Source organism: Andrographis paniculata, unplaced genomic scaffold (assembly GCF_009805555.1).
Source record: "Andrographis paniculata isolate CXL003 unplaced genomic scaffold, ASM980555v1 Contig37END, whole genome shotgun sequence".
NCBI lineage: Eukaryota > Viridiplantae > Streptophyta > Magnoliopsida > Lamiales > Acanthaceae > Andrographis > Andrographis paniculata.
Window position 1 is genome coordinate 5,156,595 of NW_026137570.1, and position 13,967 is coordinate 5,170,561.

General features: G+C 32.6%; 1 pseudogene; it reads left to right on the forward strand.

Annotated features, from left to right (window-relative positions):
• The first annotated feature begins 4,211 nt into the window (after window positions 1–4,211).
• Window positions 4,212–5,425, forward strand: LOC127250163 (uncharacterized; annotated as a pseudogene).
• The last annotated feature ends 8,542 nt before the right edge of the window (window positions 5,426–13,967 follow it).

A 13,967-nucleotide genomic window follows, 5' to 3' on the forward strand; every position in this document is an offset into this window, starting at 1 on the left:
ATTGGTAATTAATTGCTTGGATTGTGATTTTTTAGTGATATAATTTGTGGACAAATTTTTTCTTTAAATGACTGCTCATATGAGTACTTTTTATAATATGCAGCCATTTGACGGGAAAATAGATTTTACTATTTGGAAACAAAGAATGAAAAGTGTTTTAATTACTTAAAAACTTTCTCGAGCAATTGATGGTATGTTTGATGATGATACACCTATGGAAAAACGTGTTGAAATGGATGAATGTGCATGTGCGTGTATTGTGTTGCATTTAACTGACAATGTGCTTAGGAAAGTAGGTATGTTTTTTAGTGCAAAACAATTGTTGGAGAGGTTGGATGTTTGTACACGGAAGTAACTTTGTCAAATAAGTTGTTTTTGCTTGAAAAATTTTTCCAATTCAAACTTGACACCAAGAAGAGTGTTGATGAGAATATAGATGTTTTTACTAAACTAATTCAAGATATAAAGTTGAGTGGAGATCAATATATTGATGAATATTCTCCGATTGTGCTTTTAAATGCCATTCCCGATTCCTATAGTGATGTTAAATCTGCAATTAAATATGATAGAGATAACATTACTTTAGATATAGTAATAAATGGTTTAAAAAGCAATGAATTAGATTTAGTAGCTAATAAATCAATTGGAAATTCAAGTGGTGAAGTTTTGCATGTAAAGATAGAGTTTTCAATAGGAATAATCAAAACAACAACAATAGAGATAATCAGTCATCGAATAACAATAAAAAGAAATATAGAGAAAAGAATTATAAATCATTGCCTAGGAAATGTTATGGTTGTGGTAGAGTAGGTCATTATATTAAAGAGTGTCCTAATGTTGCTAATAAAGGTCAAGTAAATAACACAAAATCAAATAATTGAATCCAATGATCAATCAAATATGACTTTGTGTAGTGAACCTTTAGGTGATGTATATTGATTGAGTTTTAATTGTTCTTTTCTTGCCTTTAGTATGTGAATATTTGTGAAATGATAACTCTTTGGAAAATTGACATTTCGGTTTTTTTTTTTTTTTTGTGTGTGTGAAAACAGGTGTTGGAAGTTTTGTAACAAGTAAGATTCATAGCAGTTTTTTTTAGAAAAAAAATAAATAAATAAAACATGTGCAGATTTTTTTGCTGTTAAATAATTCTGTGCAGAATTTTTTTTATATATATATAAAACAGTATTGCTGTTTTCTTTCTTTGGTGTAAAAAAAAAAGAATCATTCCTGAGTTCCGTTGTTCCTTGTCTAAATGTATGTGTTTTGTTTTCTTGTATATCAATTGTGAATAACACGGATTTTTGTTTTCTAGGTGGAGTAAATCAACTCTTGCTATTGTGATTTGTTTTTGTTGGTTGTCTTTGTGTTTTGTACTTTGTGAGTTGTGTGTTCTAGACTAAGTGAACAATCTAGATTGTTAATTTTCCGGGAATATCTGAGTGTATGTCTAACTGCATGTTAGTTTGCTAAGCTTTGTGATAGAGTTTGCTTAGACTTTATGATATATTTTGTTTCTCTTTGTGATAATGTGAGCAAACCTATATTCTTAGCTACTTTGTGATCGACATCGAATTTCTTGGTGTGATATATGCTTGTCTTTGTGTTTCTATGTGTTCAAGCATATTAAAAGGATCCTTTAGTATAAGCGTTCGCTATGTCTTTCTTTGTGGTGTCATGATATATATATACTTTGTGATTAGTTTTAAGGTGGAGTTCGCATGTTACGGTTTTTTGCGTTGAGTTGTCCCTTTTTTGAATGAGCTATTAGTTTCTGCAGGACTAATGTTTGCTTGTGAGTATAGGGTTACTTAACGTTTATTGTGAGTGCAGGTTCATTGTGTATGGGTGAATCTTCTCTGGAAATTTCCATGCGACTTGATTAGGCAAAAAGGGTCACTAGGCTGTGATGCATCCCTAGAGCAACCATCGGTAAATAACTTGGCCAAAAAGGTGGAGAATGTTAGATATATTTTGGCCCAACCCAATACCAAGCCCAACCCGCAACCCGCAACCCAAAACCCTTTAACCCGACCCGACTCGACCCGACCCGCACCTTATAACTCCTCCTTCCACCCCATTCTCATTCGTGACAGTGTATTGCGTGATTGGGAGTCTGGGTTTTCCTCTTCTCTGGTTCATCTTCTTCGCGTTCTTCTCGGTAAGTTCGGGGGTTTTCTTCTTTGCCGAAATTGCAGTCGCTCTAGTTCGATTCCTTCGGTAAGTTGTTCATCTTGGCGTTCTTTGTGAGGTTTCGGGGGAAATCGGTCGATTATTGTTTAGGGTTGATCGAGTCCGTTGGTTTGGGGTTTTGTTTGGAGGCGGTTGGGTTAGTCCCTAAGTGTGAGTCATTAGGTTGTAGACTGAGCTGTAAAAATAGATTCCCCTATCGTTTGTCAAACCGCCGGAAGAAGAAGTCGCCGGAGCTGCGGCGCGTGACTGGGTGTGTTCGCCGGAAGGTCGAAAGAAGGAAGTTCGAGTTCTGCCTTCATATCTTTTGCCTAATCTTAGATTCTGTTTGTTTGTGTTCTGTAAATTTGATTTATTGCCTCTTTTACTATCAATTTTGTTGGACACATTCTAGTTGATGTTTTCTTTGTTGCTTGACAGATTACGTATATAAAAACACAACAACAGTGTTATCCGACGATGATGATACATAAGTGGAATTTTTTTTTGAGGTATTTTTTTGGGTTTCTAGCTTCATTGTGATCATTAAATTTTTCAAAATATTTTAACAAATTCCAAACATGATCAAATTTAAAACATTTTTTAAACTTGCATTTCCCTTCATTAGTATCTCATTTGCTTGATTTAAGTGCAAACAATATTTTAAAGTTACAAATAGAACTTTAAAGCTATATATATTAACAATAAATTTAAGAAATAACTTACAATAATCCATCTCTGAAGCTCCGCTGTGTTTTAAAGTTTCTACTTTCTTGATACAAGCAAGTAACTTTCGAACAGCTTTAATTTCTTCATGGCTTGGATCCGATTTTGTACAGATCTTGCACTACGTATCTCTCAATCAGGATTTTTAGTTTGGTTGTATGCATCAGTGAGTCGATTCCAAAATTGATCCCTGGATTACTACATTCCGGTAATTGAATCTTGCGAGATATCTAAATAATGTTGGCATAGCAACACATCTTCATCATGACTATAACCACCACTTCGGATGGACATTTTGAGAAGAAATTTTGATAAACTTTTGTTATATTAGAATGAGAAGTGAGTGAATTTGGTGCAATAATTCAAAGAATAGAAATATATATTTATAGACAAATTTTGGATAGATATCAAATCTTATCCATTGTGAAACTTAATCTCAAACGTTCATTTAGATTTCACAACACCCTAGCCCTTAGATCATAACCCTTTTTTGACCAATCTCAATTATTTATATTATATTTGACTATATGTATACATATTATAACAATCTACTTATCTATATCAAAAGCAATCCGAACCGTTCGTTTGGATTTCATTTATATTTTATCCGTTGGATTGGATATCTATATTATCCAATCAATTATTATATATTATAAATTATAAAAATTCATTTATCTATGTCAGAGCAATCATAAACATTCGTTTGAATTTTATCTTCATTTCATCCGTTGGATTGGATATTTATATTATCCAATCAATTATTATATATTATAAATTATAAAAATTCATTTATCCATGTCAGAGCAATCATGAGCATCCATTTGGATTTCATCCTCATTTCATCAATCAGATTGGATATCCATATTATCCAATCAATTATTATATATTATAAATTATAAAAATCCATTTATCCATATAGAGGAAATCATGAGCATTCGTTTGGATTTCATCTTCATTTCATCAGTTGGATTGAATATCTATATTATCCAATCAATTATTATATATTATAAATTATAAAAATCCAATTATCTATATCCGAGCAATCATGATCGTTTATTTGGATTTCATCTTCATTTCATCCGTTGGATGGATATCTATATTATCCAAATATTTCTCATATATTTATATTTTATCTAAAATTTTCATTCTATAAATTATTGGGCATTCAACGAAGGTTTATTCATCAAACTTATATTCACTTATCAAAACAATATTATTTCTTCAGCATGAGTAACTCTTCATCGTCAGATGATGAAGAAGTTAGTAGAATTTTCATGGAGTCCTTTTAAGAGGATGAAACAACAATCTCCATATTTATGCAAAACAATGCTTATTTGGAACAGTTACCCAATTCCTCTCAATCAACCCATCGAGGCTCTTTCCCAGGTCATCGAGTAATTAATCGTGATTGTGAAAGTTCATATTGTAATTTATATAATGATTATTTTTCAAATAATCCTTTATATAATAAACAAATGTTTCGTTGACGATTTCGAATGTCTCGAAGTCTGTTTCTCTGTATTGTTGATGCGGTTAAAGATCATGATCCTTATTTTCAAACACGGAGAGATGGTCTTGATAGACTTGACTTATCAACCTTACAAAAGGTAACTGATTTTTTTGGGTGTTAGCATATGGTGTACCTGCATATGCAACTGATGAATACATTAAAATTGGTGAATCAACAACAATTGAAAGTGTTAAGAGATTTTGTTGTGCCGTCGTTGAAAGTTTTTCAACTGAATATCTTCGACATCCTAATGTTAATGATATTGCAAGGTTGCTTTATATTGGAGAATCTCGTGGTTTTCCAGGTATGTTGGGCAATTTAGATTTTATGCATTGGAAATTGAAAAATTGTCTTACGGCTTTCGCAGGTCAATATGCAGGTCGTAGTAGATCACCAACTATTATTCTCGAAGTTGTGGCTGATTACGATTTTTGGATTTGGCATGCATATTTTGGTATGCCAGATGCCAATAATGACATTAATGTTTTAGAATCCTGGCACGTTTTCAAATCTTGCTGTAGGTATTGTTCATCCCGCACATTATACCCTTCAAGGGAAAGAATACAATATGGGGTATTATCTAGCTGATGGTATTTATTCTAAATGGGCTACTCTTGTGCAAACTATTCGTGATCCACGAGGTAAAAAAGAAGACTTTTTGCATAGAAACAAGAGTCTTGTTGAAAAGATATTGAGCGTGCTTTTGGAGTTCTACAATCATGTTGGCATATAATTGCTGGAGCTGTTCGATTTTGGCAAAAAAATGTTCTGCATGATATTATCACTGCTTGCATTATTATGTATAATATGATAATAGAAGATGAACGATATCTCAATGCACTTATCAGAGAAGTTTTAGAAACACCACCCCCATCCGTGGAGATGACAACCGATGAAACCATCTAACTTCAACAATTTCTTGCCCAACATAGACAAATTAGAGACAAAGATGCTCATTTTGCACTCCGTAATGATTTAATAGAGCATATATGGGAGCGATACAGTAACTCCATTGAATAAGTATGTCGTATTTTATTTGAACTATTATTGTAATGTATATTTTTGTAATAAATTGTTATGAAATAATAATATTACATTATCTATGTTTAATTATTATATCATATTTGTCTTGATAGCATTTAATTATTTATTTAAAAAATTATTTTATTTGTAATAACTATTAATTATAAATGTTAATTTTCATATATGTAATTTTTAAATAAAATATAAATTATATGTGTATGGATCTAATGTAAAAATAAATTAAAGTTGGAGTGTAATTTATAAATATGAAAAATTATATAAAATAATATAAAAGAGGAATATATAGGGAATATACTTTTTTAGAGTAAAAATTGAAGTTTATGGTTGAAATAAAATTATTGTAGATCAACTGCAGTACCAACTGCAATAATGGAGTGGAGGGTTGGAGATAGCCTTAGTGAAAATATATAAAATAATTTTGATTTTTGTAAATTTTGCAAGTATAAATGATAAGATTTTTTTGTAAAAATTAAAAGTATTTTGAAAATTGTATATTAATTACTTTTATCATATTAAGAAATTTTCGTTAGAGAGCTCATTTGAGTTATGTGATGATATAAAATAAAAATTTTATTTTATATATTAATTCGGGTTTTTATATAGAAAAAACATTTTATATTAGAAGTAAAAAGTTAAACTCGCAACCAAACATATATAAACTAAGACCTTCACTGTCAACCTATATTAAAAAAAAAACCCCTATATTGTAATTTTTATTTTATCTTAAAAATTAATATATATATATATATATAAATTTATTAAATTTGAATATTAATTTTAAAAATCACACCCGGTCAGACAATATTCGACCTTCATGAGCCCGGGCACGGTCCAGTTGTTTAGCATGTTGAGCCAAGCATGGCCCAAAAATTTTCGGGTCTACTTTTTAGGCTCAAGCACGATTTTTTTGTGCCGTGTTCGGACCGGGCTTTCGGGCCGTATTTATTTTTATCACCTCTAATATTGCAGAGTGTTCGGGACGGAAGGAGTAATAAATTATTGGTTTTGCTTTCCCGTTCTAAAAGAAGTTTTGGATATGGGCCCAACACATTATAATGTAGTACTACCTCCGTCCCACATTGGATGTCTTGGTCACTGTAGACACGAGAATTTAAGATAAATATAATTAGTAGATAATTAAGAATGTATTAGTGAAAATAATTAACCTATAATATAAATCATTATAGATTAAGATTAAGATAACTAATTAGTTTAATTATAATTTTAAAAAAATTAAATTTGAAAATTTAAAATAATATTAAGATGAGTAATTATTTTTAAAAAAAAGAAAGTGACATGAAATGTGTGACAGACAGAAACGGCACCATGGACAGGTAAGTGGGACAGAGAGAGTAATATTTATTACTATTTCCATCCCAATCTAAATAGGCCCTTTTAAAGTTCCTAGTAAATTAAAAAAATAATATTTTATTATATAAAAATAATGAATGTATATAGTATATTAGTTTTTTTTTTATAGAAATATATTAGAAAATTTTTTTGTAAAGAAAAAAACCCTAAAAAATATCTTTGTTTTTTTAAAGTAGATTACACAATAATTTTATTTTAATAACAACCGTATATTATTAATTATTGAAAAATATAAAATAATTTTGATATTTTTGTTTTTCCAAGCACAAAAGATAAAATATTTTTGTAAAAATTAAGAGTACTTTAATATTTGTATATTAATTATTTTTATCATTATAAAAAATAGATAATTTTGAGTCGAATAGACAAAAACAGTAAAAATAATACATTGAGCTGAGATTGGGAAAGTAAGAAAAAAAAAAGAATATTTTTAAGTGACAGGCAAAAAGAGTGAGTACAAATTTATATGACCAATGAAGTATTTGTTATCAAATTAATTAAACTGATTTATTTTTATAAAATAAATTTTGAATTAGAGTGCGTTTGAAAATTAGCTAATAGTTGTTAGCTGATTCAATTAGCTGATTTGACTAGCTGATTCAATTAGTTGTTTGTATTAAAATGTTTGGTAAAATAACTGTTTGATATTAGTTGTTTATACGTAAATGATAATTGAAGACATTTCTATTTTTTTTTCTAATATATTCAATTGTGTTCTTTTGAGTTTATAATCTTTGAAATTTTTTGTTATTAGTTATTGAAAATTGTAAAAATGTTATAAAATAGTATTTATTTTTATTATAGTTATATTTAAAAAATAATACTATTTTTATTCAAATATATAAATAGTTTTGTCTATTGAAAATAATGTAAAATATAAAATAATAAATTTTTCGTATATATATTTATTATTGTTAATTATTGATTAATTCATTATATTTATAATTTTCAATAAATTTAATTTATTTAATTTATAATTAATATAAAATTTATATAATGTAATTTTAATATAAAAATAAATTATTAATATTAATATTTATTTTATATTAATTTTAATAAATTTATATATTTTATAATTAAAATAATTTATATATAAAATTAATTATTTTAAATTTATAAAAATAAAACTATAATATAATAAAATATTTAAATATATTTATTGTGTAAAATGCATAATAAATTTTTAAGGACATATAAGGAATAAAAAAAGTTAGGGCATGTTTGGCAATTAGCTGATAGCTGTTAGCCTGTAGCTGATTCAATTAGCTGATAGCTGTTAGCCGGTAGCTGATTCAATTAGCTGATAGTTATTAGCTGATTCAATTAGCTGGTTTGACTAGCTGATTCAATTAGCTGTTTGTATTAAAATATTTGTAAAATAACTGTTTGATATTAGTTATTTATACGTAAAATGACAATTGAGGACATTTATATTTTATTTTATTTTTTTTAATATATTCAATTGTGTTCTTTTGAATTTAGAATGTTTGAAATTTTTTGTTATTAGTTATTGAAATTGTAATTATAACTTATAAAATAGTATTTATTTTTATTATAGTTAGGTTTAAAAAATAATATATTTTATTGAAAAATATAAATAATTTTTTCTATTCAAAATGATGTAAAATATAAAATAATAAATTTTTCGTGTATATATTTATTATGTTAATTATCAATTAGTTCATTATATTTATAATTTTCAATAAATTAATTTAATTAATTTAATTTATTTTTAGTATAAAATTTATATAGTATAATTTTAATATAAAAATAAATTATTAATATTTATATTTTCTATTTTATGTTGATTTTAATAAATTTATATTTTTTACAAATTAAAATAATTTATATATAAAATTAATTATTTTAAATTTATAAAAGTAAAACTATAATATAATAAAATATTCTAATATAAGTAATAAATAATCAAAATATATTTATTTGTGTAAAATGCATAATAAATTTTTAAGAGCATATAAGGAATAAACAAATTTAAACTGAAAAAACTATTTTAAAACGCTGAGTAAGTTAGCTTTTCAAAAATTAACTTTTTGGGTCCAAAAAGCTATTACAAAAAGCTAATTTACCAAACACTTAAATTAGCTATTTGACTGATCAAACAACTAAAAACTGTTCAATAAGTTAAAAAGTCTTCAAAAAGCTCGTTGTCAAACACCCTCTTTAACTAAAAAAGCTATTTTAAATATATTATTAAATTATAATTTTATTTTTTAAAATTAAAATAATTACTATAATTAATTATTACACATAAATTATTTTATTTGTAAAATATAAAAATATATTAAAATTAAATCAAATAAAAAACACAAATATTATTAATTAATTTTTATATATTTATTATATAAATCTTACATTAAAAATTAATGAATAATAATTTACGTAATAAAAATATATATTATGAAAAATTTATTATTTTATATTTCACATAATTTTAATAAGTTTTTAATTAAAATAATTTCTCAAATCTAAAAAATAAAAAAAATATATTTTATATTTTTATAATTTTTAATAATTAATTAAAAAAAAATTCAAATATTTTAAGCTAAAATAAACAAAATTAAATATTTTAAAAAATATTATATAAATGTCCTTAATTGTTATTTTACGTATAAACAACTAATGTCAAACTATTGTTTTACCAAATACTTTGGGTATGCTTGACAATTAGCTAATAGTTGTTAGCTGTTAGTTGATTCGATTAGCTGTTAGCTGATTCTATTAGTTGGTTTGACTAGCTGATTCGATTAGCTGTTTGTATTAAAGTGTTTGTGTTACGTACGAAATTTAGAATTAGGTTAAAAGCCCAAGGTAAAAAGAAGAATGGGCCTGGCAATAGAGTTGATTGAACTAGCTCAAGAAAAATAGGTTTATTTCTAAGGAAAGTCCTCAGGACGGAAGGACCTCAGGTCGGTAGGTCCTCAAGACGGAAAGACCTCAGGACGGAAGGACCTCAGGTCGGTAGGTCCTCAAGACGGAAAGACCTCAGGTCGGAAGGTCTTCAGGTCGGTAGGTCCTCAAGACGGAAAGACCTCAGGTCGGAAGGTCTTCAGGTCGGGAGGTCCTCAAGACGGAAAGTCATCAGGACGGAAGGACCTCAGGTCGGTAGGTCCTCAAGGCGGAAAGACCTCAGGTCGGAAGGTCTTTAGGTCGGGAGGTCCTCAAGACGGAAAGTCATCAGGACGGAAGGACCTCAGGTCGGTAGGTCCTCAAGACGGAAAGACCTCAGGTCGGAAGGTCTTCAGGTCGGGAGGTCCTCAAGACGGAAAGTCATCAGGACGGAAGGACTTTAGGTCGGTAGGTCCTCAAGACGGAAAGACCTCAGGTCGGAAGGTCTTCAGGTCGGGAGGTCCTTCAAGACGAAAAGTCATCAGGACGGGAAGTCCGCAGGTCGGGAGGCCCTCAGGACGGGAAATCCGCAGGTCGGGAGGCCTTCAGGACGGGAAGTTCTCAAGTCGGAACTCTGCGGCAGGACCAACAAATCGGATGGTTTGTTAGTCGGGATGTCTGTAGCTATTCCAAATAAGTCAGATGGTTTGCAAGTCGGGAGGATTGGCAGTCGGACCAATGCGGTTGTAGATTGGCAGTCGGGCCAAAAGGGCGGAAGGTCTATGGTCGGCTCAAAGAGTGGAATATAGGGATAATTTTGGTCTGCTGAGGACACGTGTCAGCAGGAGAAGGATTGGAAGACGGTTGGGAAGGAGACGTTGTAACCGTTCGGGCGACGGTTTTCAGTACAGTTCCCCAGAGAATATTTAAGGATTTGGATCATCATTTGACAAGGCATCTTCAATCAACTTCAACAAAGCAAAGTCAGATTTGGGGATCACCACTTTAAATTTCAGTCTTTTATTTTCCAGTTTATTTTCTGTACCATACAGTGTTTAGAGATTCCTAATCTCAGGCACTAATTAATCAAGTTTAAGGATATTTTCTATATCTTTGAATTTTACTTTATTTTTGTTGAAAAATTACATCAACAAATTGGCGACCACAGTGGGAGCAAGACAAAATTGCTCATTCCAATTCCGGCGATAATTTCATACGTCTAAGATCCGGCCGTATCATCGGAAGGGTCCATATGGCAAGTTCACAACCTCAATCATCTTCGGCACCGGTGGGAGAATCCGTTCCACCACCTATTGTGCCAAATGCCGGGGAAATCCCACAACCACCAACGGATTGGTGGTCTTATGTTCAACAAATGAACAACCAGCACACTTTGGTTATGCAGAATATGTTGCGTGAGCAACAAACGAACATGTTGCGTGAGCAACAGAGTCTGATGCAGAACATGATAGATCAAGCACTGTCAAGGGTTAGTCTTCAATCCACTCAGACTCCACCAGGAGTATCACCGTCCAGACCACAGGCAAATTTCGCAGGGCCATCATTCGTGGATAGTACATTCCCAAGTGCCACAAATCCCAACCAAATGGATAGGGGAAAATCTCCTCTGACTTTTCCCAACACTGTTCCACTGGGACCAAGGGTTACCAATCCGCAGCCGAACAATACAAGGGAGGACAGGCCTGAAGGATATATACATGATCCTATTCATATTCCTGTGCAGGATCCGTTCCATGTTCCTGATCATCAACGCTTTCATGTAGATCCTGATGAGATTGCACATATATTAAGGGATCAGTATGGATTAACTCCTCAGATGGCTAACCGCCCTGCATATCAGAGACCTTTCCCAGAAAGGATCATTAATGAACACCCCCTCCCAAGGAATTATCGACCACCCGATTTTCATGCATTCTCAGGGGAGGACGGATCTTCCACCATAGAACATGTTGGTCGGTTCACAGCACAATTAGGAAAAGTTGGCAATAACCCTTTTTATAAGTTGCAGCTGTTTGGTTTATCTCTTACTAGAACAGCATTTTCGTGGTTTGCAAGTCTGCCTCCTGGACAAATTCAGACATGGGAAGGACTGGAGATGGCATTTCATGCTAGATTCTTCAATCCTTTACCAACTGTTTCTTTAACTGATCTACTAGAATTGAGACAGTATCCAGAAGAATCTGCTTCACAGTTTATAGAAAGGGTGCGATTGATGAAGGGACGATGTCCTACGGTAATCAGTGAGAAAGAGATGACCAATTTAGTGGTCCGGTATATGCATACTCGCTTAAGAAAGGCACTCACTGCCCTGGATGTTGAGGATTTGGCAAGTCTTGCATCCAAGGCAGGACGTTTAGAGTCTTTGTTCAGAGAGGAAGATCAGCATAACAGGCGTAATAGAGGCCAACATATGGCGAGTATGGGAACAGAAACATGTGATTTTGATTTTAATCAGTCAGAAGAGATGGCAGCCGAAATCCTTTCTGGAAAACCTTATGTATGCCCCAAATTGAAGCCAGTACCAGGATCTGAAGGAAAGGAGCAACCGACGTTTGATAGTTCAAAAGCTGATGAAATTTTTGATATCTTGCTGACTGATGGGCAGATCCGTATTCCAAAGGGGCAAAGACTGGCCACTAAAGAAGAAATCAAAGGGAGACCATACTGCAAGTGGCATAATTCTTTCACACACAATACAAGTCAGTGTACTCATTTCAGGAAGGAAATTCAAAAAGCCATCAAGACAGGTCGGCTCAAATACATCACTCTAGGTGTAGACCAGCAACCGTTTCCGAAAGTAACAACGGCAATGGTTGACCTCCAACCAAGTTCGGAAACAGGGAAAAGTTCGGCCAATGATGGACAAACAGGGGAACGAACTCAGGCAAGCCCCGGAACAAAAAAAGGAAGTCAGCAAAACAGTGGCCGACCGGAAGAACGACTCAAAGTTGTTGAAAGGCCAGTCGCTGAAAAATGGGACCGACCAGACGGTTCGTTTAATGTGGAGGTGAAAGAAAAGGTTTTAGTACGTGACCACCCGACCAGAAAAACAGGATCAGTCGGGAACAATTGGGCTCGAAATAAAAAGCCTTTACCCGTTGATATAGATCCTCGTTTCCCAGGTATGAATCGTACACAGATTCGCAATGCCAAACGCAGGTATGCTGCAAAGTATGGGAAACAAGTCCCTTCAGTAAAACAACGAACCGACGAACAAAAAGCAGCCGACCACTCGGCAGGAGATCAGTCCATTAGAGTCTTTACAGAACAAACGACCAACGAGCGGGGAGCAGCCATTCAGTCTCCAAAAAGTTGGTCCAGTCGGGTCTGTTCAGGAAAGCAACCGAACGATGGATTAGGCGCTTCCGACTATACCAAAAGAAGTGTGTCGGGACAGGGGAAAGGTAAAGGAATGGCAGATGAAATAATTAGAGGTTTTCGATGCCAGCATTGTGAACGGATCAACATCAATCCATCTCCTGAGGAATTCCGTATAGAATCTTTGACGGTTCAATCTCGGGATAAGACAAAGGAAGAAGTTGTAACTACAGAGGAAAGTTCAAGATCTGTTAAATCTCGTCTGGGACCACGAATCCCTTGTCGAATGACAGAGATTAATCAGATGAAAGATGAACCGATGTGGGCGAGTCTGGTAGATGACACTATGGACGAACCTTTATGGGCATTCTTGGCAGATGACGAATTAGAGGAAACAGAGTGGGCGAAGACTTCAGCTTCTGAGCCTCAGCCGGAGGCACCTTCGATTGTGTTTCCTCCTATTCCAGAGGGTGCGATCTCCCATTTGAAACCTCTGTATGTTAATGCTCACATATGCGGGAAACCAATCACAAAAGTTTTTGTGGATAATGGGGCAGTCTTTAATGTTATGCCATTGAAGACTCTCAAGAAGCTAGGGAAAGGAATTCATGATCTGTCTCCTGTGGAATTCGAAATGACAAGTTTTACAGGGTAGCCGACTAAGCCTGAAGGCATGATGGTTGCCACAATTGAAGTCGGACCAAAGAAGATCTCCACTGTTTTCTTTATTGTGGACGCAGATACTACATACTCTCTCTTGCTGGGACGAGACTGGATTCACGCCTCTCAATGTGTGCCATCAACCCTGCACCAACAATTAATGTTCTGGGAAGGAAATCAGGTCTTCAAAATGGAAGCGAATGACAACCCATTCGATGTAACAGAACAAGTTGAAGAGTCAGTGTTTTATTCCAGTCATTTGGCTTCGATGTCTCAGTTGTATATGGCCAGGGAATACCCA